At 41.3% G+C, this 27,232-nt stretch overlaps 1 protein-coding gene across 34 annotated transcripts in view; it reads left to right on the plus strand.

Annotated features, from left to right (window-relative positions):
- The window catches only part of PLCB4 (phospholipase C beta 4), a 487,242-nt gene that overhangs the window by 15,236 nt on the left and 444,774 nt on the right, over nucleotides 1-27,232 (plus strand). For 11 of the 34 annotated variants that reach the window (XM_085003049.1, XM_085003059.1, XM_085003076.1 and 8 more), the window contains exon 2: nucleotides 19,260-19,312. The exons of 18 other annotated variants lie outside the window; for them this stretch is intronic. The gene's annotated coding sequence lies outside the window, so the exon portion shown is untranslated. Of the gene's footprint in view, nucleotides 1-12,449; nucleotides 12,553-19,259; nucleotides 19,313-27,232 lie in introns of all 34 variants that reach the window. 5 more of the 34 variants (XM_085003051.1, XM_085003063.1, XM_085003052.1 and 2 more) reach the window with 1 other exon arrangement.

Here is a 27,232-nt window from a genome sequence, read left to right on the forward strand (position 1 = left end):
TCTTTTGTAGTTCCCACATCAGGAGGGAGCTCTCAATTCAGGATGTCAGTTTGAATCTTAAGCAAAGTGTGACTTTGATGGCTTTAGTCTTGCCCCTCTCCAAGCTTGCAGTGTCAGTGTTTGAGATGTTTCGTCTTCACAATTGGCATCTTTTTGTGATTTAGCAGATTTTTTTCAGCTTTGTGTTGAAAAAGTGCTGGCCAGGTGCATTAATGATCGGACATATGATTATTCAAATTTGAGTGGAGACAGTGTGTAGACGGATTATGGTTTAGTGATTGCAGCTGCTGAGAAAATATTTCATGATAGCCTTTTGGAAGCAAAGAGACTATTTCCCTTTATTTAGAGCCTTTTTGGATCTGTGAGACCCTCTGAGAATCTTCAGTCTGGCCTCATTCTGTCCATTTGTCATTCCCTTTGAAACAATTTCAAAGTAACTGCGTAAAGTTTTTCTCCCATCTGTCATGAATAACACACAGAGATTTCTTAGGCAGCCACCAGAGGGAAAGGAGGAAATTTGAAAGCATAGATGGTTTGGGTATTAATACCTATCCTAAAACTGACTGATGGAACCAAGCTCTCCTGAAGCATTCTGTTGCATGTTAATTTTTATTTTCTCAAGTTTGAATGTATAAACATTTCTAAGCATAGCAGACCAACCATTTTTAACATCAAGATTGACAACTGATGGAGTTCCCGTTGTGGCGCAGTGGAAAGGAACCCCACTGGTATCCATGAGGATGCGAGTTTGATCCCTGGCCTCACTCAGCTGTGAGCTGTAGTGTCAGTTGCAAATGTGGCTCGGATCCCGCATTGCTGTGGCTTGGCATAGGCCAGCAGCTATAGCTCCAAATTGACCCCTAGCCTGAGAACTTCCATATGCTGTGGATGCAGCCCTAAAAAGATCTGTAGCCGAAAGGAACCTGCTCCTCAATTCAGAGCAGCACAGGCATTTTATTATTTTTTATTTTTTTGTCTTTTTGCTATTTCTTGGGCCGCCCCTGCGGCACATGGAGGTTCCCAGGCTAGGGGTTGAATCAGAGCCATAGCCACCAGCCTGTGCCAGAGCCACAGGAACGTGGGATCCGAGCCGCGTCTGCAGTCTACACCACAGCTCACGGCAACGCCGGATCGTTAACCCACTGAGCAAGGGCAGGGACCGAACCCGCAACCTCATGGTTCTTAGTCGGATTTGTTAACCACTGCGCCACGACGGGAACTCCAGCATTTTAAAAACTGTCTGGAAATGTTGCACTTTTTACCAAACCAAGGCCCTCCGCGCTTTGTTGGAGAGGGGAAGGTATAAATTCCCTGGAAAGTATCCTTCTCTTCTAAATAGGTTTCTGGTCTAGAGTATCTCAAGAGAGATTCCTGAAGGCAGCCTTTCGATTGCAGAAGGCATGTGATGCAAAGAACACAAGTGCTAGTAAATCAGTGCTACCCAACCTCGCAGAAGGTGAAGACCTTAGAAAGGTAGACACACACACACACACCCACACACACACACACACACACACACACACACACACACACACACTTTGGAAACTGTAAGCTCTCCAGTCACAGTGTAGATGGGGGTACATAAAAGTCACGCAGTAAAAAAATGGAGTCAGTTCTTTGATGTTTTTGAATCTTTACTGGGTGGCTCTGTGATATTTTTTTTCTTCTTTTTTATTTTTACGGCTGCACCTGCTGCTTATGGAAGTGCCCAGGCTAGGGGTCGGATCGGAGCCTCAGCTGCTGGCCTATACCACAACCACAGCCACACCAGATCCAAGTTGCATCTGCACCCTACACCATAGCTCACAGCAACACCAGATCCTTAACCCACTGAGCGAGGTCAGGGATCGAACCCGAGTCCTCATAGATACTAGTCAGGTTCTTTACTGCTGAGCCACAGCAGGATCTTCCCTCCTTCCTTTCTGATGGAGCTGTGATTTTGGCTCAGGGTAGCAATGTGCCCACTTGAAAACACTCCCCTCCTTGGCCTCCCCTGCAGCCAGGAGGGCTCACCCAGTTCTGACTATCGAGACTCAGGCTGTTTCCTGATTGCTTCCCTTCCTTCCTGGCACCTGGACACTTGCAACCACACAACACACGTGTCTGTGGTTATGACAGAGCCATGCACTGAGGTTGGTAGAATAGGAAATGGAGGTGCCCAGCATCTGGGGGCCTTACCTGAGGGGCTCCACCGGCCCTCATCAACTTCCCTATGAATTTCCTGTTAACTGAGAAAAATAAACTGCTGTTTGGTAAAGTCACTTTGGTGAGTGTTATGGCACGAACGGTGTCCGTCCAAAATTTATTGGTGGAAGCTCTACCCCTCCGTCCCTCAGAATGTGACTGTATTTGGAGATGAGGCCTTGAAAGAGATAAATAAGGTTAAAATGAAGCCGTTAGACTGAATCCAATCGGACTGGTGTCCTTATAAGAAGAGCTATTAGGACACAGGAGAGAAGGCGGGGCCGCGGGGGGGGGTGTCTGCCTACAGAGGGAGGCCGTGTGAGGACACAGTGAGGAGGTGGCTGTCTTTAGGCCACGGAGAGTTCCCAGAAGACAACCCTCAATCTTGGACTTCCAGCCTCCAGAACTGGAGAAAAACAAATTTCTGTTGTTTAAGCCACCTCATCTGGTATTTTGTTGTTTTGGCAGCCTCAGCAAAGCAATACAGTGGGGTTTCCTTTACATGCAGCTGAAAGCAGCCCTACTGATAGAGAAAGCAAAACAAGTAAAAGCATTACAGACCCAAATGATATTTCTGCTGTTTCTTTTTTTATGAATGTTGTCTCCGTAGCACTCTTGACACAGCCCTGGATACACACACACACACACACACACACACACACACACACACACACACACACACACACAGGAAGCTTCCTTAGGCCGAAGGTGCCTCTTTGTGTTTCCTTGTTCGACTGCATGATATTTAGCATATAGTCTTTTAAATAAATTATTTCAAGGACAAAAAAAAATTATTTAAAGAATGAACCTGATGATATTTAGGAAAACAGAATGGTCAAATTAGACTAAGGATAAAAAACACATCTGCTCTTTGATCATTTCAAGATAATAATTTTGATACTTTGAACATATAATTCTTCATTTGAAAAGGTGATTTTTGTTTCCAGTTGGCTTAGTTTAAAGGGTGTTTGCTTTCCCTGAACTTTTGTAAGTCAGTTTATTTATGGGAAAGGATTAGATAAATCATGTATCTCCTTTAATCTGTATATCTATCTATCTATCTATCTATCTATCTATCTATCTATCTATCTATCTATCTGTTTTTCCTCTGTGAATTTCATATCCTTCTTTAAGGATATCTTAGGGTTGAAACATTTCATGTTAAATTTTCCATAATTAGGCTCTTGAATCATTGCTTAACCTATAATTTGATAGGCAATGTGTACTTATTGAATTTCTACGCTATCAATCTCAGTCCTGGGGTAAGTTTTTCTTAAAATAAAAGTGGTTGTGGTTCTTCTTTCTTAACTTTTACCTTCTATCTTAACCTTTAATTCAGGAACTATTTAAATTTCTCTTTAAGTTGTCGGTGCTTTTCTAACATTCTTTTGTAGAGAATAAATTGTATAGACTTTCATTACATGCAGTGTAGTATTTTGCTGGATTTGGTGCTTTTCCATACATTGTGCTGGTTTTTTTAAATCATGCAGAAATTTGATGGTTTTGGTATGATATATTTTGTTTAAAATACTCTATCCAGAATCTGACATTAACTACAACATGAAATGAGATCAAGGTAGTATGATGTCCTGACTTCCTTTTTTTTTCTCTGACCGCCCTGAGGCATATGGAGTTCCCCGGCCAGGGATCAGATCTGAGTTGCAGTTATGACCTGAGTCACAGCTGAGCCAATGCCAGATCCTTAATCCACTGGGCTGGGCTGGGAACCGAACCTACCCCCCCGCGCTCCCAAGACAATTTGGCTCTCACTGCCAATCCCATTTTGCCACAGTGGGAACTCCTACATCCTGCCTTCTTTATGTGGCATGAAATTTCAGTAACCCCATGAATTCATTTGAATTTGAATAAACCGATTTTGAGCCCTTTGATGATTTCAAGTGATCCTGACTTACTCTCAGTTTTAAAATCAGATACATAGTAGGCTCCTAAACACCTCCTAAAATGAATATGTAAGATGAGAACATTGACCACATACTGTTTTTCTACTTCTCTTTCTTCTTTCATGGTTTTGTATGTCCTATTTTGGATTTGTATGCATTCTGCTGTTTCTAAAATTGGTAGCTAAGCGATGCATTTTTTAACATTAATTATCAAGTTTTGTCTTACTCTTAAATTTCATGCGGTTTGTGAGGCGGCTCTGTGGGCATCTGTTTACCTTCCTGACACCCACTTTGCTGGGTTGAAAATATGTTGACCTTGACTATAACCTTGACTATAAGAGAGTTTAGGAGAGTTGCCTAGACTCTGAAAGCGTAATGCCCAGTGTGATTGTAAATGTTTGTTCCTATAACATCCTCAGTTATGTAATAAAAGTAATCCAGACAGGTGTCAGGATACTTGAACCTTTTACACAGGGATTGGCCCTATACAGCACAGACATACTCATGAGAAAGAGTTCCTTTTTTGAAGAATCTTTCACCAAACTGAAGGTTTGGCTGACAGTCTTGAGGCATGACTCTGTGGTCATTTCAACCACAACATCTGGAGGAATGTCTCTTTCTTCTTTGAACAAAATGATATGTTTAAACTTTTTTCTTTTGAAGGAATGTGATAAAATGTGTCCATTGCAGGACTTATGTTATAGTGGAAAAGTGATATGAATTAAATTATCATTGAAATTTTTACTTTATCTGCTTTTCTCACTTAAGGAATGTATGTCCTTACAGATGCAGGCAAAGCTAATATGACAGTAGAAAAAGTGATTATCCAAAACTCATTTTATCTAGATTGAAAAGGATATATTTTATAGCTGAGGATCCCACACAGAAAATACCTTCCCAGACTTTTTTTTTTCAGGGCCATACCCACAGCATATAGAAGTTCCCAGGCTAGGGCTTGAGTCAGAGCTACAGCTGCAGGCCTATGCCACAGCCAGAGCAACTCAGGATGCAAGCTGGGTCCACAGCCTACACCACAGCTCACGACAACACCAAATTCTTAACTCACTGAGCGAGGCCAGGGATTGAACCTGAGTCCTCATGGTTGCTAGTCGGACTTGTTTCCGCTGCTCCATAACAGGAACTCCACCTTCCTAGACTTAAATTGTGGATAGCATCAGTGTGTTGGGAAGGAAACTGGAATTTAATAAAGGTCGGGCATTCCCAGGTACTTCAGGTTGGGCATAATTCATGTGGAAGGCAGCTGAACAAAATTGTTGTAAATGTGTATTTTGGGGTCCTAGCTTTGTCACTGACTAGCTGAGTTAACTTTGGGCTGGTTACTGACCTTCTCTTTCTCATTGTCATTTTTTTTTTTTTTTTTTTTTTTTTTTTCTTTTTTGGCTGCCCTGTGGTATATGGAGGTTCTCAGGCCAGGGATCAGATCCGAGCCGTAGCCGCAACCTACACTGCAGCTGCGGGAATGCTGGATCCTTTAACCCACTGAGCTGGGCTGGGGATCCAAGGTGCGTCCTGGTGCTGCAGAGACACTGTGGATGCTGTTGTGCCACAGTGGGAACTCCCTCATTGTCATTTTTCACATCAATCCTGTGAAAGATGTGACTGTATTCCTACTCTGTAGATAAGGAAACAGAGGCCCATGTAAGCAATTTGTTCAGGGCTATACAACTAGCAAGTTGCAGTGCTTGAATCTGGAGCCAGACCCCTGTTCAGGCTCCGTGTCCAAGAAGCGTCTGAGTAGCTACAGAGTTGATGGTTTTGACCAAGTAGGCTGGTTGCTTTTGTGTTGAATGAGCTCAGAATAGGGCACGGGTTCTGCGAAAAAGGCTCTGAAAAAGGAATTGGGAGAAGTGACTTGTAGCTAGCCCTTCTCTTAGCTGACTGACTGTCCTTGAATGAGTCATTGGTCTTAGTTTCCTTATCTCTTAAGTGAAAGAAAGGCTTAGGCTTGTAGTATTCTTTCAGATTTATTCTTTTATCTCATGAAGTATTAGTTTTTGTCTATAGTAATACACCTTATGTTGAAGTCTGTTTGTCTTGTATTAATATAGCCTGATCAGCTGCTTGCATACATGGTATAATTTTTTTTCCCCAACCTATTTGTATATTTCTGTTTGAAGCATATTTCTGGAGTTCCCCGGTGGCTCAGCTGGTTAAGGATCCAGCATTTGTCGCTGCTGTGGCACGGGTTCTATCCTTGGCCAGGGAACTTCCGCATGCTATGGGTAGGGCCTAAATAAATAAATAGCATTTCTTTGTAGGGAATGCATAGTTGATTCTGCCTTTTAACTTATTCCTATCATTATTATGATTTTATCCATTCTGATGATTTTTGCCATTTGAATGGAATGTTTACTCCATTTGCATTTCAAGTTGTTAATGTGGTTGTATTCTGGAGTTAAAGTCTTAAGAGGTATATTAATTTACATTTTGATTTTCTATGTCTTAGTTTTCTTTCTGATTTAACTTTATGAAAAATAATCTTGTATAGGTTGGATACTTATCAGTATAATTGGTTTGTTGAATGCGTCATGCTTAGTAAGACACAAACAGAACATAGCTTTATTCTTCTTTTAAAGGTATTGGAAAAACTAACTTTGAAAAATCAGAACAGGGAGTTCCAGTCATGGCTCAGCAGTCAATGAACCCGACTAGGATCTATGAGGATGTGAGTTCAATCCCTGTCCTCGCTCAGGGGGTTAAGGATCCAGCGTTGCCATGAGCTACGGTGTGGGTCACAGACGTGGCTCGGATCCCATGTTGCTGTGACTCTGGTGTAGGCCAGCAGCTACAGCTCTGATTGACTCCTAGCTTGGGAACCTCCATATGCCAGGTGCATGTGTGGCCCTAGAAAGACAAAAAGACAAAAGAAAAGGAAATATTAGAACGGGTAATACAATGTAAATAAAACTTCCGTTTTCCCGTGTAGTGAACCCTAACTTGGTGGTTATCATCCCCAAGAAAGAAGGATCCTTTCTTCTCTTTGTGCTCTCTTTCCCACTGTCTCTGGCTCTGCCACAGTCAGCAGGGGCAGAAGAGGGACCAGGGCAGCTGCAATTAGCTGATGCTGTTTTCATGGCCAGCTCTTTCTCAGTGTACCCTAACGGGTTCTTGGGAGGTCCTCTGGAGGGTCCATCAACACCATGCCATTTTTGGGTGTGGGCAGTGTAACTCCTTGGTGGCCACTTATGCCCTGCAGCTCCTGACCTCCAGTTATATTAGTGGAGTGTCCCCCTGTCAAGACATCCCACTTGGGTGGAGACCTAACAGCATCTGAATTCAAACCCCATTATCCTTTATAAGATTCACTTGGGGGAGTTCCCGTCGTGGCGCAGTGGTTAACGAATCCGACTAGGAACCATGAGGTCGCGGGTTCGGTCCCTGCCCTTGCTCAGTGGGTTAACGATCCGGCATTGCCGTGAGCTGTGGTGTAGGTTGCAGACGCGGCTCAGATCCCGCGTTGCTGTGGCTCTGGCGTAGGCTGGTGGCTACAGCTCCGATTCAGCCCCTAGCCTGGGAACCTCCATATGCCGAGGGAGCGGCCCAAGAGATAGCAACAACAACAACAAAAAGACAAAAAAAAGACAAAAAGACAAAAAAAAAAAAAAAAAAAGATTCACTTGGTCCACAGGAAAACTTACATGTTAGCGCCATCAGACTCGGAAGTGTAGCCCATTTCCACTTTAGCTGAGGCTCTTTTGCCTTGTTCTACGAATGCAGATGCTGATCCACTGGCCTTGAGGGCTCAGTCTGCACACATGCTCCACTGAGCAGGCTGAGTTTCTGCACTGAGGCAACATCCAGCCAGAGCATAGAATAGTAGCCTCTCTCATGGCAGATAGCCCCAAGATAGGAGGCTCTTTTGGAGTGCTTGATCTGCAAGGGAAGGAAAGGGAATCACTGTCTGCCCCTGAGAATTCTCTTTGCAGAAGTGTCTTCTGCAATGCAGGTTATTGTTCACAGACTCTGGGGGGTGACCTCTGGACTTGTTTGACCATGTGTCGCCAGGCCTGTGGTCCTGTGATGGGAACTTACCACATACTGCCTTTAGCATCAAGACTTTGGCTGAAAATCTGAAACCGTAGAAGACTTTCCATTCTGCTTCTGTTGAAAAGAATTTAGAAATTATTAGCTTATCTAGGAAGATATAAAGAGAAGTGTTATACCTTCAGTTGTATTTAGAACTTGTCAACTACCCCACTCTGTAATCTTCTCCCTTCATAGTAATGAGAAATACAAAGTACAGAGGAAATGCTTTTTGAATCAACTCATGGTGATTTTAGGATACTAGTCTCTGGGGAAGAGAGGGGTGACCAATATAATAACAGGAATAGGGTTTCTTGTCTACAGTGCTCTTTATTAATTTGGATAAACATTTGGTCACTTAACTGGGAAAAAAGAAACCAAAACTTTTGTTAGCTCAGTCAAACCAGTGGCTTAGGTTGGCTAAGGTAGCTAAAATATGAAACTGGGTTGACAGGCTTCCCTTGTGGAAATCTCTAAACAGTACAGATGATATGTATTTAATGTATATTTTATATATATAAAATATGTTTGTGTCTGTAATATGTGTATCTGTTGATGTTTGTATAATATATATGTATATATACATGTAGATACTTATTTTTATAGTCCTGATACAGCTGTCAGGGAAAGAGTTGACATACAATGGGGTCATTCACATGCATTTTAAGAATTGGCAAAGAGTAATAAGTAGCACAGATGAAGGAGAATGGTTGGAAAAAGAAACAGGTAATTTTCTAAATTTCTGCAGCAGATTCAGATGAATATAAAACATATTTATCAGTTCATTGGTTAGCTTATTTTGAGGTAGAAAATAATCTCTCTCTCTTTTTTTGTCTTTTGTCTTTTTGGGGCCGCAACTGCAGCATACGGAGGTTCACAGGCTAGGGGTTGAATTGGAGCTGTAGCTGCCGGCCTACGCCAGAGCCACAGCAACATGGGATCTGAGCCACATCTGCAACCTACACTACACCTTGCGGCAACACCAAATCCTTAACCCACTGAGCAAGGCCAGGAATCGAACCCGTGTCCTCATGGCTGCTAGTCAGGTTTGTTAACCACTGGGCCATGACGGGAACTCCAGAAAATCATCTCAAAACATTTAATACCGGAGTTCCTTTGTGGCATAGCAGGTTAAGGATCTGGCATCGTCCCTGCAGTGGCTCAGGTTGCTGCTGTGGTTCCGGTTCGATCCCTGGCTCTGGGAACTTCCACGTGCCGAGGGGGTGCCACCCCCAAAAAAAGCATTTAATACATCTTTGTGCTAGAATCCATAGGTGCCAATATAAGAAGTCATTTTAAAGGTATAAATTTAATTATTAATGTTTTCCAAATATATTGATATGCATCTTTTATCTAACAGTAGTGATTTCTGTGGCTAAAAAGGAGAATATATCTTAGTAGGATCTAAGATTTAAAAAAATAACTTTGGAGCTTATAAAAATAATACATGATCATGCTAAAAATATTGGAGAATAACCAAGAAGCACAAAAAAGGCATCAAAAGAGCTTGCTCTTAATCTGATCATGAACAGCTAACTATTATAGGCCAGAATGAGAAACACCAGATTGCTTTTTGTTTATTGATACTTTTTTTTCCATGAGTTATAAAAAATTGGCCTTTTCATGGCAGAACTTTCTTTGATCTATATTTAATCATCTTGCTTATTTTTCTGTTAAAGACTAATAAGAATTCTCTTTCATGGCTAGGCTTTATATGTAGGGTGTGCACCAGTATTGTGGCCAGTATCATCAGAAATCTGATAAAGAGAACTTCTCAAACTTTGTTGTAGATTTTTGTCTAAATTTTTGAGCCTTAGTTGTTATGAATTACTTTAAGATGCAGAAAAAGAAATAAGGAAAGAGAACTGATGCCTAAGAAAAAAGATATTTTAGGAGTTCCCCTGTGGCACAGCAGAAATGACCCATGAGGTTGTGGGTTTGATCCTGTCCTCGCTTGTGGGTTAAGGATCAAGCGTTGCTGTGGCTGTGGTGTAGGCTGGTGGCTACAGCTCCGATTCAACCCCTAGCTTGGGAACCTCCAAATGCCATGGGGGCCCAAAAAAAGAAAAAGAAAAAGAAAAGAAAAAAAGATGTTTTAACATTTAAGCCTGTTTTTTGTTCTAGCTGTAGAACTTACTATGGTGGTTAATTTAATGTGGACCTTGATTTTTATTTTTTCCCCTGTAAATGGGGCAGTGTCTATCTGATTGTGGGGTCAAATACAAGGAGGAATATGAATGATTTTGGCCTATTTTTCTGAGTGTACTTTGAGCAAGGTAAGCATTCATGAAGGAGTCCTAATTTGCTAGAAAGCTTAGAGTTTTGGGCAAGAGATTAACAAGAAGTTGTATACAGAGGTCTACTTTAAGTATTATCAGATACTGTCTTTGTAAGAGTATCTTCATCCCATTCTTAATAAAGCCTGTCTTTTAAAATGTTTAGCCTTTGGTGAGGATTGAACACTTTGACAAATAATCCTTGAGGAGAAAAAACTGTGTGTGCAATAGTGATATTTAATTGAGAATAGACTTTTTTTCTATATCATGGAAAAGTATTGTAATGGGTTAGCTTAAAAAAGAGTATGTTTGGGATTTCCCATTGTGGCTGAGTGGGTTAAGAACCAGATTAGTATCCATAAAGATATGGGTTCCATCCCTGGCCTCGCTGAGTGGGTTGATGATCCAGCATTGCTGCAAGCTGTGGCAAAGGTCGAAGATGTGGCTCAGATCTGGCATTGCTATGGCTGTGGTGTAGGCTGGCAGCTGCAGCTCTGTTTCAGCCTCTAGCCTGGGAACTTCCATATACCATGGGTACAGCTCTAAAAAGAAAAAAAGAATGTGTGTCTTCTTAAAGATAATCCATTCAAGAGATCTTTTGTGGCCCACCAGGTTAAGGATCAGGTGTTGTTACTGCAGTGGCTCAGGCCACTGATGTGATGCAGGTTCTATCCCTGGCTCTGGAACTTCATGTCATAGGCATGAGCAAAAAAAAAGGTAATCCATCCACTATCTATAAAGAGACCCTACATCCTTATACTAAGTCATGATTTTTCCCCACAGGGATCTGTATATAGAACATTGAAAATAATAGATAACTTGGAGTTTCTGTTATGGCTCAGCAGGTTAAGAACCTGACATAGTGTCCCTGAGGATGGGGGTTCAATCTCTGGCCTTGGTCAGTGGTTAAAGATCTGCTGTTGCCACAAGCTGATCCATGTTCCATCACTGTAGCTATAGGACTCAGCTGCAGCTCTGATTTGAATCCTGGCCCTGGAAACTTCCATATGCTGCAGGTGCAGCTGTAAAAAGGAAAAAAAAAGAAAAAAAAAGAAAGTAATAGATAACTAATAAAAAGGGAAGGAAAAAGTGGAAAATGTTTTGTCACAGAAGAACTATCCTGAAGTAAGTTTATCTTCTAACACTTTTTTCAGGTTTTTTTTTTTTTTTAAATGGATATTAGATAGATGTCGTGATAGAAATAGTGACTTGTTAAATACTCTGTATTGTTTAAAAAGTGCTGGAAAGGTTAACCTGAAATGGCAGAGCAAAGAGGCTCGTGATTAGGCTAATACACTGCAGTTAACTTTTCCATCTATGCATGTTCATCACAGACGGTGCACATATTGTGAAAAAATAATTGCCAAATGTTTCGGGGGTGGTGATTCTGTTTCTTCTCCACGAGAATTTATGAAGTTGTTAAATAGGTTCTTTGGAGTCATCACAGTTTATTTCATTAAGATGTTTACTAGATAAATATTTCTACTAAATTTTCATCAGCCTCAAAGATGATTCCATGAAAAGTGTTAGGAGTCCATTATTTATTCCATGAAAAGTGTCAGGAGTCTATTGCAAAATGCATCCATTTTTTTTTCCTTTTGACAGTGGATTTTTTCCCCTTTTGGTTCAAATTAGGCCATTATTTTATTTTATTATTGTTTTTTTGGCTGCACGTGTGACATGTGGAAGTTCCTGGGCAGGAGAATGAATCTGAGCAGCAGCTGTGACCTGTACCACAGCTGTGGCAATGCCAGATCCTTTTGCACCACAGCAGGAACTGCACCACAGCAGGAACTCCACCAGTCCAATATTTTAAACTGCTTCAGTAGATCTGATATCTTGTGTGCATAGAAGCAGTGGATTATATTGTAAGCCTACCTACCAACATCTGCAAGGTCTTGGTGCCACATATTCTTGCACACATGTGTAAGCTGTATGTGCATGTGTTTACTATACATGAGTGGGGGTAGTGTTGGAGGTGGATCTTGGTTTCAGAGAGAAGGTGAAGCCATACTCTCATAGGTTTATTTTGCATCATTTCTAGGTTCTATAAGTACCTGGAGGCTTAAAAACAACAACAACAACAACAACAACAACCAAATGTGCTGTAGATGTGCAGAACCTTTGTAGTTCCTTACAGCTATCAGGTGAGCTAGAGAAGGTCACTGCCTATGTCATACCAACCATGGCTGGTTTCTGACATGGACAAACAGTAATTGTGCTTGAGGTTGCAGTAGACCCTTACCCTGGATATACAATTTTGAGGCCATAAACTAAAGGTTCTCGTGAATGTTATATCAGCTAATGTGTACAGTTTATAAATAACATCTTAGTAAAGACCAAGATGAGGAAGCAGCATAATATAGCAGGAAAGCAAGACTGGACATTTCTGGGTTTGAATATCACCTCTGCCTTTTAGGGGGTATGTGACCTCAGGTGAGCTCTCTAGCTCCCTCTAAACTTGTCCTCATCTAAAAGGGGAGACCTGAAGTTCCCGTTGTAGTTCAGTGATAATAAACCTGACTGGTATCCTTGAGGACATGGGTTCGATCCCTGGCCTTGCTCAGTGGGTTAAGGGTCCAGGGTTGCTGTGAGCTGTGGTGTGGGTTGTAGATGTGGCTTGGATCCCCTGTTGCTGTGGCTGTGGCATAGGCTGGCAGCTGCAGTTCCTATTCAACCCCTAGCCTGGGAACTTCCATATGCCACAGGTGTAGCCCTAAAAGAAAAAAAATGTAGGGAGGAGACCCTGGTTCTAACTGGGGGTGGGGCTTGGGAAATTAATGAAATACTGGATATATAGTCCCTAACACATCAGTTGCCTAAAATAGCTACTTCCTAAGTGTAGTCCTTTTTCTTTCTTTCTGTAGACATTTGAATTAAATATGTCATGTTGGGTCAATTGAACAACTCATATTTCTAGAAAAATCATGATCCCAGATTTTATTTTTTGGGATTGCATGCTTTTCATAAAGTCTTTTGGAAAAGGAATCTGTGTGTTGTTTTGCCGATTTCTTCATTCAGCATTTGTCAGTTCTTGTTGCATGCTAGCTTTCCTGAATGCTAGGTGTTCTATCAAGAGAAATCAACAATTAAGAGAGAAATGACTGTAGAATTTTGAGTTCCACAGGATGTGCATTGCTGAGGCCCTGGAGAAGCATAGAAAAGGGACCTCTGAACCGGGAAAACTCTCAAGCCCTTAAGAGGTGCTCTCTTGGTCTTGTTTGGTGTTTTTCAGAGATGTTTCATTTCTGATGTTTAATTTAGCCAGACCTCTAAATATCCCCTTTCCTTCTTTCTTGAGACATACAGGTGCCTGGCCCGTGGCATACAAAGGTTCCAGGGCTAGGGGTCGAATCAGAACTCTAGCTGCAGGCCTACACCACAGCCACAGCCACAGCAATGCAGGATCTGAGCCGAGTCTGTGACCTGTACCACAGCTCACAGCAACATTGGATCCTTAACACGCTGATTGAGGCATGGGATGGAACCCGAATCCTCATGGGTACTAGTCGGATTCGTTACCGATGAGCTACGACAGGAACTCCAAGACAAAACAGGTTTTGAAGGCTCTCTTGGGTTAGAGCCTCCATTTCTTGATCATTGATGTAGTACTGCTCTCTTTTTGGTCATCATTCCCTTTTGTATCCCTAACCTGAGAGTGTCGTGGTCCAGAGGAGGGCCCTATGTGGCTTGTTAGGATGACGTGGCCTGTTGTTTCTGATGATTTTTCTGATGGCTGCTTGCTCTTAAGCTTGTTGGCCTTTTAGTGTGAGGAATCCTCTTGACAAGTGGGAACTGGCGATGAGGTCAGTGCTGATTACATAACCCTGTTATTGGACAGTTATGTGGAGCATCACAGTCAGTGGAAAGAGAAGCAGCTTCTGAGGACACAGAGGGGAGGATAAATTATATCTGGTATTTGTTGGAGTATTTTTGCCTGTGGATATCTCTGCCTGTGAATTACAGCAGTTTAAGCTCACAGAAGTCACACCTGACATGAAGTGCGAGTTTAGGAATCCAAACATTTTGGGAGGTGCAGCATCTCAGCTCTGCCACTGAGAACCAGGCTCTTTTTGACTTTCATCCTTTGTTGTCTGACTTTTGTCTCCATGGTGATAAGATGGCTCTCCTCCTTCCAGAAGCTATTCCCAGGAAAGAGGAAGGGAATATGTTCCTATCTTGATTGCAGACTTTCTCAGAGCCTTCTTTCTTACATCTTCTTGGTCAAATTTGTGTCACATGGCTACCCTTAGTGCAAGCAAATCTGGGGAACAGACCATCTTAGCCTGACGTATTGTCCCCCAGAAGAAAATCAAGGTTGTGAATGTTGGTTAGACAAATAGCCATAACTGCCTTACCTGGGGATTTTATTTTTGTCACTTTTTTTTTTTGCTTTATTTTTAGGGCCACACCCGAGGCATATGGAAGTTCCGAGGCTAGGGGTTGAATCAGAGCTGCAGCTGTCGGCCTACACCACAGCCACAGCAACTCGGGATCCGAGCTGTGTTTTTGACCTACACCACAGCTCCTGGCAACACAGATCCTTAACCCACTGTGCGAGGCCAGGGATTGAACCTGCATCCTCATGGATACTAGTCAGATTCGTTTCTGTTGCACCACAACAGAACTCATTTTTTTTTTTTTTTTTGTCATTTCTAATGACCTTTGGCTTAGATTTCACAATGTGGGAAGTATTAGTTGCCACCTTTTTACTGCTTGTATTTGGCAAACATTTCTTAAATGCATAAGACCTTAAAATATACTATTCCCAATGTAATAAAACTTGACCTCAAATTATGGCTGCTTGAATGAAAACTATGTGAGTGTCCATGTAAGCTAATGGAAGTGTCTCTCAGCTCCTGGAATAAGTGGCTGGAACTGAGATTTTCAGAATGTAAAAAACCAAGATTTGTTTAGCTGACCTCCATCATGCAAGTCTTTCATAATTATTATCCACACACTCCCTGCTCTGATCCTCAGTCCTTTCACCCATAAACGTGGAGGCCTGCCTTGTACGGCTGGGTTGCTCTGGTTTTCCCATAAAACTCCCTCTTCCAGCTTTTATGTGCTTATCCACTAAGTCAGACAAATTTCCTTTTCAGAATTTGGCGTTGTTTTTTATTGGAAAGGAAGCTGGTTGTTTTAGGCCAGGAAAACTTGAAAAAGAAAATTGAAAACCATCAACCACTTTTTTTTTCTTTCTTTTTTTTTTTAATCCTCCAATTTCCTATTAGGTTTCAGCATTGGGAGGACTTGTGCATGTTCTGGTCAGAGGGAGGCAGAGTTTGTCCTTACCCTGGTTCATCTTTGAAGCAGACTTGGCACAGTTGGCATGTAGTCTTCCCCCAAACCATGATAACAAATCTTGCTTTTTACTTTATGTGTAGAGTCAGATTTCCAGTAGTGGTGTCTGGCAAAGTCCGTGAGTCAAATTCCAACGCCCTGAGGATGACTTTATGTGGCCTGTGACTTTACCTGCTTGCTCTGGACACTGGATCTGGCCTCATCTGACCCTTTCCAGCCTCTTCCAAATCTGGCCAAGTTAGTGCTTTTAATCTGCAGAGTACCCATATTTTGGCTGACTCCCTGTGAAATTGGGTTGGAGATCTGATAGTTTATATCTGTGGTCCCAAAGCTTGCACCAGTAAAGGATCTCTCTCTTTTTTTTTTTTTTTAAATGATGCACTCTCAGATCTCTTGTTGAGGAACATTTTGGTTCATGAAACATCACAATGGTATGCGTTAGAAGCCGTCCATTTTCCTACTTATATTAATCAAAGGCACCTTTAACTACCAACAGTTTCTGACAAGCATGAAATAACCAGAGTTTCTGTGTTGAAATCACTTAACTCAAATCAGAGATACTTCCAATTTAAAAAAAAAGCTTTATTGCAGTTAAATATATGCTTCTTATTCGGCTTTTAAAATATTGAAAGGAAGCTTCAAGGCCATGATTATTTCACTTATAAAACTAACTACAGGCTCTTAAATTTTCTTAGTGTGATATTTAATTAATTAATTATTTATTTATTTATTTTTGTTTATTTCCCTAGATTTTCCATTTTTGGTGAAGGGTTTTTGAAAACAGGAAGGACATGATATTTACGATTTAGTCCTCTCTTTCTTATATTTTCACACCTAATTTTTGTCAGATGGTTATTTTTTAACCTTTTTTCATGGAAAAATTTAAATATAACGTAAGAGTAGATCAAATACCACAGCGAACCTTCAGATATTCATCATGGACGCTTTGTTTCATCTCTTACCTCCCTTTCTAGAACCCCAGCTAGCTAGTTTGGTGGCAAACCTGCGATCTCATATTATTCCTGGACAGCCAATTATAAATCAAAGCTCTGTGAGGAGCCCCATCCTAGTTGTTACTGAGTCAGAGATGAGGGTTTGCTTCACTTGACCCATGTTTCTAGATCAAGTTGAGCCTTCTTTCTGAATCAGTCATCAATCTCTGTTGGCTTTATGTTGCTAGTTAGCAGGACTTAGCTGTGCCCACAATTTCAGACGATAGAGTGGGCGGCTATGACACTTAGTACTCTGTTGGCAGCGAGTGGGTAATGCTGCTGACAATGAAGTGGACAAAGTAGGATAGAAAAGGTCCCAGATGGGATTTCCTGCTGTGGTGCATTGGGTTAATGATCCGGCCGCTAGTCTCTGTGTCTTTGCCGGTTTGATCCCCAGGCTGGTGTGGTAGGTTAAGGCTCCAGCCTGTGGTGTAAGTCACAGATGCACCTCAGATTCGATCCCTGGCCCAGGTACTTCCTATGCCACACCTTCCAAAAAGGGAGGAAGAAAAAAAGGCCCCAGGTACTCCTTGATGGGGAGTCCATCTGGGTAATTGGTGTTGCTTTAAAATGAAGAGGTTTTGGGAGTTCTCGTTGCGGCTCAGTGGTAGGGAACCTGACTAGTATCCATGAGGATGCAGGTTCGATCCGTGACCTTGTTCACTGGGTTAAGGATCTGGAGTTGTCAAGAGCTGTGGTGTAGATTGCAGACGTGGCTCGGATACCTTGGATCCTGAATCGCTGTGGCTGTGGTATAGGCCAGCAGCTGCAGCTCCAATTCGACCTCAAGCCTGGGAACTAAGGGTGCGGCCCTACAAACTAAAAAAAAAAAAGAAGAAGAGGTTCTGGAACAGATGTAACCAAGAAGGGTAGTACTCAGCCATGGGTGTGGTTGCAGGATCTTTCTGTATGATGTTGTTGGGAGAATTTCTTATTTAAAATTTAGAAAGGATTTTGATTGTCTGAAAAGGAGGTGGCAGCTGAAATAAGCACAAGCTAACCTAGGAGTTGCCATTGGATGTGTGGGTAAGTGAGTGAGTCCCTCTGGCTCTGATCTCAGATTTCTCCCTTGCTAGTCATTTCAAATCCTTGAAGCTCTTTTGATTCAGAAATTGTCATTGTTTCTGAATCTGCTCATCATCCTCATTGGAAGTTGTTATTTTTTACATAGAACCTAACATATCAGGGTCCGAGTCAGAATTATATTTTTATAATTATTCCATTAGCTGTTCTACTTAGATTTGGTGGAAATAGTTGATAGTGGTGGTTTAATACAAAATGATTAACTTGTATTAAATTAAACCATTTACTTCCTTAATTGGGCTTGAGTCGAGATATTAGAATAATTTGCTGTACCCCAATAAGTAATTTTGAGTAGAAAATTTAGTGTTGGAGTTCCCATCGTGGCTCAGTGGTAACAAATCCAGCAAGTATCCATGAGGATGTGGGTTCGATCCCTGGCTTCACTCAGAGGGTGAAGGATGTGGTGTTGCCGTGAGCTGTGGTGTAGGTCACAGACACAGCTCAGATCCTGTGTTGCTGTGGCAGTGGTGTAGAGGGGCAGCTGTAGCTCTGATTCAACCCCCAGTCTGGGGTTGAATATGCTGCAGGTGTGGCCCTAAAAGACAAAAAAAAAAAAATAAAGAAAAAAGAAAAATTTAGTGTTTACTAGCGACTAATAGGTTTTTATGTCAACTATTGAAAATAATAAATGTGAAATCAAATCAGAGGGATCTTATTTTGATTTGCTTTCCTTAACATATTTTTCTTGATCCAATAGTTTCAGCTAAGAAAAATAGTGCCCTTAAATGGCTTACTGGTTTAGATTTTTTAAAAAAATTAACAGAAGGAGATAGCTTTTAATTCTGTTACAGTATATAACCTGCACTGGCTATTAGAAAGTATTCACCTCCTTCTCCCACTGGGAAAATAGAAACAGGAGTGAAGTTTTATACATTCGTTTCTTAATTTATACAAATGCCTTATGGAATTAAACACAGTGCTTGAGGATATGACATTGGGATAGATATGGAGTGAATGTTTTAATTCTAAGTTTGAAAAAGTCCCATTTATTTTGTCCCATTTGCTCCTTAGGACTCACATCTTTGAAACCAAAATATTTAAAGAATTAACTTTAGATAGAAATTAAGAAATATTTTGGAGTTCCTGTTGTGGCTCAGTGATTAATGAACCCGACTAGTAAACATGAGGTTTCGGGTTTGATCCCTGGCCTCACTCAGTGGGTTAAGGATCTGGCGTTGCTGTGAGCTGTGGTGTAGGTCACAGGCGCGGCTGGGATCCTGCATTGCTGTGGCTGTGGTGTAGGCCAGCAGCTGTAGCTCCGATTCGACCCCTAGCCCGGGAACCTCCATATGCCACAGGTGCAGCCCTAAAAAAGACAAAATACAAAAGAAAAAGAGAAATATTATAAGATGATATATTCACAGTTGCCTAATACTGTAAATGATGCCCTAACATGAGGAAATTATAACGTCTTAAAAGTTTACCTTTGCTACTTTCTGTGATTAGTGGATAGTCTTTCTTCTTTTTTCCCACAGAAAAAAGATGGTTTCTCTATGATACAGGATCTTGAAATGTGATCTTTCTTAAGGTACGTGTATGTGCTTTTAAAAGTTAACTTATTATGACTTTTTAAAACATTTTGTTATCTTGACTACATTGCAACTCAAACTATTAAATTGAGAAGCCATTTTTATGCAGTGCATGCCATTGTGAGTTGAATTAAAACCTCCGATTCATCTTTCTAAGTTAAGTATTGTGTTTTCCAAGCTTTTTAAAGAACAACTGTTTTGAGCAAGTATTTGTCTACAGCAGTCAATGCGTGAGATGTGTAATAAGTGAATGTCTCTCAGTAGGTAGATTTTTTTTTTATTGAACTAGACTAATTTCAGCCTATCGAGATGAAATATGTTCCTTTTTTTTTTCTGTGGGTGGCGTCATTCTGGGAAGCCTAGAATTTGGAAGTATAGGATGGTCTGTGGCCAAAGTTGTCACAGCTTCCATTTTTTTCTGTGAGTTTTTTTTTTTTTTCCCCAGTGTGTGGATTGTGGTTTGCTTGTCACTTTATCAGCTATAACAAAGTCATGGACATTCTAGGTTTATTGGAGACTTTTTGCAATCTATACAGAGTCTCCAATAGGTTTCTCCATTTCATGGACGGAGCTCCTAGCTTTGTTTTCCTAACGTTTACTCTGTAGCGTGTACCAAATCTGCTGGTGTTCTGAAAGGTATGCTTGAGGATATTGATTCTGATGAGAGTGGCATGGCCAGAGGTCCCTAAAGGTGCTGGGAAAGTTCGAGACACAACTGTAGAATCGCTTCTGAGATTTGGGGATGGTCCAAGATCACCGCAGTCAAATCTGACCTTGGGCCACTATCCTTCACTGTGTTCCAACAGTCTCTGCTCAGATTGTAGGATTTTCATTCCTAGGTCATTTCGGGCCAGAGAAGATATGGTATGGAAACATTCTTCTCCATTTTATAATCACAGATTTGTGAATCTGATGGGGCGTGTCTTCATTCTTCTGTCAGCTTCACAAAAGTGACTTTTCACCTCCAACTTTCCATGACCTTGTCCAGCTTGTGGCCATCCCCAGCCTGGGGATGGCTCAGTTCTCCTCTTTGCCAGAACTCCCAAAGTTCCTTACCTGTTTATCACTTACAAAACATCACCTACCACTAGGGAGCGAAAAGGGAGAATTATGACATGGACTAGATCATTGGAAATCTGAGGTAAAGAACAAACATGCTTCCTTATCTCTAAATTGGAAATAGAGGAGATAACGCTGAGATGAAATATCTGTCCTACTATAAGGTGAGTTGAAACAACAGTGTACGTTCAGCATTTGGAAATAAAAACTGCAAGGGTATATTTGTAAATAGAGACATTAAACGAAGAGATTGCAGCTACTTTGCTGCAGAAATGGACTTCACAGATCTGCTGTGTGCAGATTACTTACAGCGAAATGACTGCAAAATTATGAACCAAATGTTTGCTTTACCTTTTTTTTCCTTGAAATTATTTCTTCAGATTTTGGCTTCAGAGATGACACAGAGCAACGTGAGTTAATCACAGGCGGAGGGCTGATGAACAGCATATAAATGTTGATTTATAAAAATACTCTTTTAGGAAATCCAAATTGTTAGACCTTGATCTTCTTCGCAGCTAGAATGATAATTAGGCTTCATTGCAGCATAAATAATTTATACTATACATCTGCTACCAGACATACATTGAAAAAATTTGGCTCCCAAGCATTAGGAAAATTGCATTTTCTCATTTCTCTAATACCAACCCAAAGCCCCTCTTGTGAGTGAGGACCCACATCTGTGCCATGTATTTTCACATATCTGCAGCACACCTGGGGACAGGGTCTTTAGAAGGGGCTTCTGACCTGTGTGGGTCACAGAGTCCAGGAAGTGGTGGGATATGTAAGAGGTCCTGGAATCCATGGTAACATTAAGGGTTGTTCACATGTTGAATAAGTAACGTCTCCCACATTTATGTGTATGACTCTTTGGAAATCCTATATAGTTGCTGTTGTTATGATGAAATATACATGAATATAAGGGACCTGAATTATGAGGAGTTCTTTACTTAGAATAGATGTTCTTACCAGGAGTTAAAGCACAACCATTATAAACTATTGTAAATTTGACTGTTGTAAAATGAGTTGAGCAACTCCTTTTGACTTTAAAACTGGGGAGTTCCGTCATGGCGCAGCGGAAACGAATCCGACTGGGAACCATCAGTCGGATTCCCTGGCCTCACTCAGTGGGTTAAGGATCCGGCTTTGCGGTGAGCTGTGGTGTAGGTTGCACACACGGCTCAGATCTGGCATTGCTGTGGCTCCGATTAGACCCCTAGCCTGGGAACTTCCATATGCTGCAGTTGCGGCCATAAAAACTGAAAGAAAAAAAGAAAAAAAAAAAAAGGGCCATAAAAACTGAAAGAAAAAAAAAAAAGGGCCCTCATCAACAGAGAAGTTTAGAACTGCTGCTCTAAAACATGGTGGAGGCATCTAAATCAAGTTGAGATTGAACAGTTGAGTCAGCCAAGACAGAGTCAGACTTTAAATAGTTATAGGAAAGAAATACCCACATATATATATATATTTAAAAAGATATTAGATTGTTACTGGGTCAATGGAGCAATTGGAGTCTTCTAAAAGACTAAAATAGCCTGCCTGCCTGCCTGCCTGCCTGCCTGCCTGCCTTCCTTCCTTCCTTCCTTCCTTCCTAATGGCCTCATCCATAGCATATGAAAATTCCCAGGCCAGGGACTGAATCTGAGCCACAGCTGTGACCTAACATGCAGCTACAGCAGCCTTGATCCTTTAACCCACAGGTCAGGGGTTGAGTCTGTGCCTCTGCAGACCCAAGCTGCTGCAGTCAGATTCTTAGCTCACTGTACCACAGCAGGAACTCCTAGTCTGCTTTCTTATCCGATTGGCTAGACACCACCAAAAGGCTAGAACTGCACTGTCCACTGTAATAGCCAATAGTCACATGTGGTTATTTAAATCTAAATTTAAGTTAATAAAATTAAAAATTGGGTATATCATGCACACTAGCAACAGTTTCAGTGCCCAGTGGTTACTTGTGGCTAGAGGCTGCATATGGCCAGCACATAGAATATTTTCAGCATCTCAGAAAGTTCTTTTAGTGCTGGGAGGGGCTGGCATCGCTAGGACTATTCCATACCACTTTTAGTAGCTTTGCCTTGAGGTCCTGGTACTGAATGGAGAAGACAAAGTCTGGTTTGCTTTGTCTAGTCTTGGGGAATCTTATGGATATGAATTCCCTAGGGCTTGAGTGGAAAAGAAAATTGTTTGCCCCATAATCTTCTTCTGGCTTCCCTCCCTCTGATAACATCTCATGACAAGTGGCAGGAGTCTGTATGTTGATGTTTTTAACATTTTATCATATCCGTAATAGACATTTGTCACAATTGGGACTGCCTAGCATCCGAGTCCTTTTCCTGAATTTGGGGGAATCCATCATTGTATGAAGCTGGGTGTGGGAGACTGCCCTGTTCCTCTTAAGTTCCTAGGCAGAAATGCCTACTTTTGTTTCTTCCTGCCTTCTGCCAGCTAGAGGGAGCACAGGAATTAAGGTCTGCCAAACTTGGGTCTACGCTTCTGGAGGGATGAATCAGAGAGGCAGAAGATGGCTTAGAATTCCACCCATCGCTGGTGCCTGAAGCAGCGTTGATGGCTGTGGATGTGGTGGTCGTGGTCTATGCTGACCAGGACCAGCAGCTTTGGTAGTAGGTCTAGTCCTATACCTATTGAGTCAGTTATTGACAGCAAGAGAGATACTAAGGAAATCAGCTTTTTTTAGGTGCATAAGGAGCCCAGACTAGCTTTGTCTATTCCTACTGACATCCTCCTTTAAGTGGAATAATAACAATAGGATAATTAAAGAACATCAATAGAACAAGACATCAGTATTCCTTTAAATTAGTCATAACACAATTGAGATATCCCATTATTCTGTAGTGGAGAGAAACCCTTTCACTGTCCCTCAATGAAAGAACTCTTATGTCAGAATTATAAACATCCCACTTTGGTTTAGTAACGGAAAGACTTTTTTTTGAGGAGATTGTTGTTTATAATCTGTTTCTCATACTCACGGTCTAATCAAAACCATTGCCTGTGAACAATTACACCATATCTGGTTCCTACACGCTAGATTGATTGGCCTGTTTTATTTGTTTTCCAGAATAAGCAGACTGTGGCGTATTGTTTTACACTATGTTTAAGCATACTGTCTGTTCTTCATGTGCGCTGCTTCGCCACTTTGGCACACGTAGCAGCTGTGTAACCATCTGTGTCATCATGTGTGTCAAATGTGGGACACAACTTCTAAAACCCATGCTCTGTCTTCCTTCTTCTGATTGGATGCAGATGACATGAAGCCAGTAGTGGATGGTGGGGAGACAGGGTCGAAGACACCTGGGTCTCCATTGTTGCATGAAGCAGGGCTGTTCGCTAACCAGGAAAACCACATGTTCCCCAAGAGAAAATCTTTGATGGTCAATACTTGCAGTCTTTCCCACTAATAACTATACTGGGAAAGATATAATGAAAAAAAAAAAGAGCATATGAGAGAGGGAGAGAGAGAAATAAACTTCTGTTGTGTTGAGGGCTTTATGTATTGTTACATCTATTTGTTACAGAAGCTGACGTTACCCTTGTTCAGCCAGATGAATCTCATCATTTCCTCTTATTAGGTAATAGTTGACATTTTTCTTTTTTAAGTTGCTCATTATCTGGAAGCTTCTCCATTGAGTAGTAGCATGGGTTATGCAGAATTATGATGAAACTGTTGGAGAAGCTAGGGCATGTACTTCCCTGTATTACTTCAGATAGATCTAAGATAGAGGAGAGCTTGATGACTCATGGGAGAGCAGTTTTGTAAAAACATAGATGTAGCATTTTGAGTGACTTTGTAATCTTGGATCACCGTAGAGATTGTGGGGCCTGAGTATCCAAGTTCACTGACTAATTTTCACTTCACAAGTGTGTAGAAAACCTTTGATAGTCTTATTAGAAAAGGTTTTCTAGGCTTATAGGTTTCAAGCGGGCTGTATAGGCAGACAATGAAGGGTTGTTGCTGTGGCATGAAAGGATGCTATGAAATCGTATTTTTAACACAGAGGAAAAAAGTATGTGATATTCTTTCATAAGTCTCAGATGCAGTGGTTCAAGAGATTGAGGAGTTCTTGGTGTGGTGCAGTGGATTAAGAATCCAGCCAGTATCCTTGAGGATGTGGGTTTGATCCCTGGCCTTGCTCAGTGGGTTAAGGATCCTGCATTACCGTGAGATGTGGTGTAAGTCGAAGATGCTGCTCGGATCTGGTGTTGCTGTGGCTGTGGCTGGCAGCTACAAGCTCCGATTTGACTTCTAGCCTGGGAACTTCCGTATGCCTTGGGTGCGGCCCTAAAAAAAGCCAAAAAAAAAAAAAAAAAAAGGGAATCTAACTACAGTGGGTCGGGTTGCTGGGGAGGTGGGGGTTCGATCCAGTGTTGCCACAGCTTCAGCTAGGATTCAGTCCCTGGCCTGGGAATTTACATATGCCATAGGTGAGGCCATTAAAAAAAAAAGAGAGAGATTGATTATCCATTTTGCATTTGCCATGATGCCTAAATGATTGCTTGTCAGAGAGGAGATCTTAGGTATTTAATGTTTCTGCTTTATAGTTTACTGTGTATTAACTAATAACATTTCTTCTTCTAATATGTGGTGAAAGGAACTGTATACCTGTGAGGTTATTCACAGAGATTTTATGTATGCTCATGTATTTTAAATGTTCTGAGTCTGTTGGGGGAAAAGTACCTAATAAACACAAATAATTTCTTATATCAACAGTTCATTTCTGTTGACCTAGTACACTTCCATTTTTTTCCCCCCATAGTAATGCCAGAGCATCTTATAAGCTCCATGCAGCAGCTTGAGCAGAAATAAGACATATGTAGTGTCAGCACTGTGTAACCTGTGACGGGTGATTTAATCTCTCCTTCCATACGCTCTACCATTGAAGGCACTTCAGATTAGGAGTGAAGTAAAAAGTCTGCACAAAGGAGCCACATGGCTGTCACTTCCATCTACATTATGAAGGTGATGATAGTTGGGTCTAAGACTCGTTTTTGTAGGAGCCCCACAAAATCATCCCTATCACCTCCACCCTGCTTAAAATCTGCTCCTCCATTGTATTTTTTAACACACACACTGGTATGTACTCTGGGTCGTAGTATCGTGGCTGTCTCGAACTTTTTGGTCTCTAGTCCCTTTATCCTCTTAAAAATCATTTAGGGTCCTGAACAGCTTTATGACCCTAAATGATGTCTAAGAAAAAAAAATCACAGTTTTTTTTGCTATATCACAGTTATTTGCCATATTAGAGAGGAAATGTCCCGACTTAGAGACATCTACAGTATGTACTAACTTTTAAGTAATAACACTCATTTTATATAAAACAAAATCTTTTAAATGAAAAATTATATTTTTCAAAACAAGTTTATTAAGAATAGCACAGTTTTATTAAAAACAAAAACCTTAATTTTTGCCAACCCCTAATTTCTGGCATCACAGAAGATATCTGGATCCTTTTATTGGCTTCTGCAATCAGTCTATTGAGATATCAAACGTGATGAGGCCCCTGGAAAATTCCAACTTGTGAGAGAATGAGAATAAAAAAAAGCAAATCAAGTCTTAGTGTCATTACGAAAATACTCTTGGGAGTTGCCTTGTGGCACAGCAGGTTAAGGATCCAGCATTGGCACTGCAGTGGCGCGGGTTGTTGCTGTGGCATGAATTCGATCCCAGGCTTGGGAAATTCCACGTGCTGTGAGCAAGCCCCTCCCCCCCAAAAGGAAAAAGAAAATACTTCTGACTTTCCTGGCCCCCTTGGGTATTATACTTCAAGAACTGCTGTGTATACTAACCCATAAAGGTTGTCTTTAGAGTACCTCCATTTTGTCATATTTATTACTTTGTATAAGAAAAAAATCTCCTTCTCATCCAGTGAGTGTGTGATTGTAGTAAGAAGTCAAAGTAGAGAAAACAATTGCAAACTTTATTTAAAAATTCTCTTGGTTCCATCTACCAAAAGCTCTTCTACCTAATTCAACCAAGTGGGAGCATTAAAAATATCAGTATATTCATCTACCTATATTTCTCTAAATGAGAAGTGTCTCTCTAAGTGTTGGTAATTAGGATTATGATCTTGTACATTGGTGATGAGATGCGGGGCAGTGGGCAGTTCCCAAAGATTAGTAAATTTATTTGTCAGTGATTTCTGTATAACAAGCCAGTGGCATAGAACAATGCACACTTATTTATTTATTATAATTACTAATAGTATGTAACTTATGTATAACAAAGTGTTCCTTGTTTGTGCGTCTTGTAGCTTGGCTGGGATGTGACCTACCTGGCCTGGGCTCCCTTGGACTGGGCTCTTGACTGTGAGTTGAGTTCAGGGTTGCTCTCTGTGTCTCTCTCCCGAGACTTGCATGTGACATATTCTTCTGTGATGGCAGAAGTGTAAAGACCAAGGTGAAACTTGCAGTATCTCTTCAGCCTCCACTTGGACCTGACCCACTGTTATTTCAGCTTAGGGACCACTGATAAAGCAAGTTACATGGCAAACTCAATATCAGTGTGGCAGGAAAGTGTACTCTTCCAGTGGAGAATGTGGGGTAGGTAGGTAGAGGGAATGGCTTTTGTCTTTAAAATATTCTAATCTGGGAGTTCCCATCATGGCTCAGTGGTTAACGAATCCGACTAGGAACCATGAGGTTGCGGGATCGATTCCTGGCCTCGCTCATTGGGTTAAGGATCTGGTGTTGCCATGAACTGTGGTGTAGGTCACAGATGTAGCTCAGGTCTGGCGAAGCTGTGGCTCTGCCGTAGGCTGGTGGCTACAGCTCCAGTTGGACCCCTAGCCTGGGAACCTCCATATGCCATGGTGTGGCCCTATACAAGATAAAAAGGGGAAAAAAATATT

This window comes from Sus scrofa, chromosome 17 (genome assembly GCF_054392235.1).
Source record: "Sus scrofa isolate SSC_HxYL_T2T_F1_AM1 chromosome 17, Sscrofa_HxYL_maternal_Yorkshire_Landrace_v2.0, whole genome shotgun sequence".
Taxonomy (NCBI): domain Eukaryota; kingdom Metazoa; phylum Chordata; class Mammalia; order Artiodactyla; family Suidae; genus Sus; species Sus scrofa.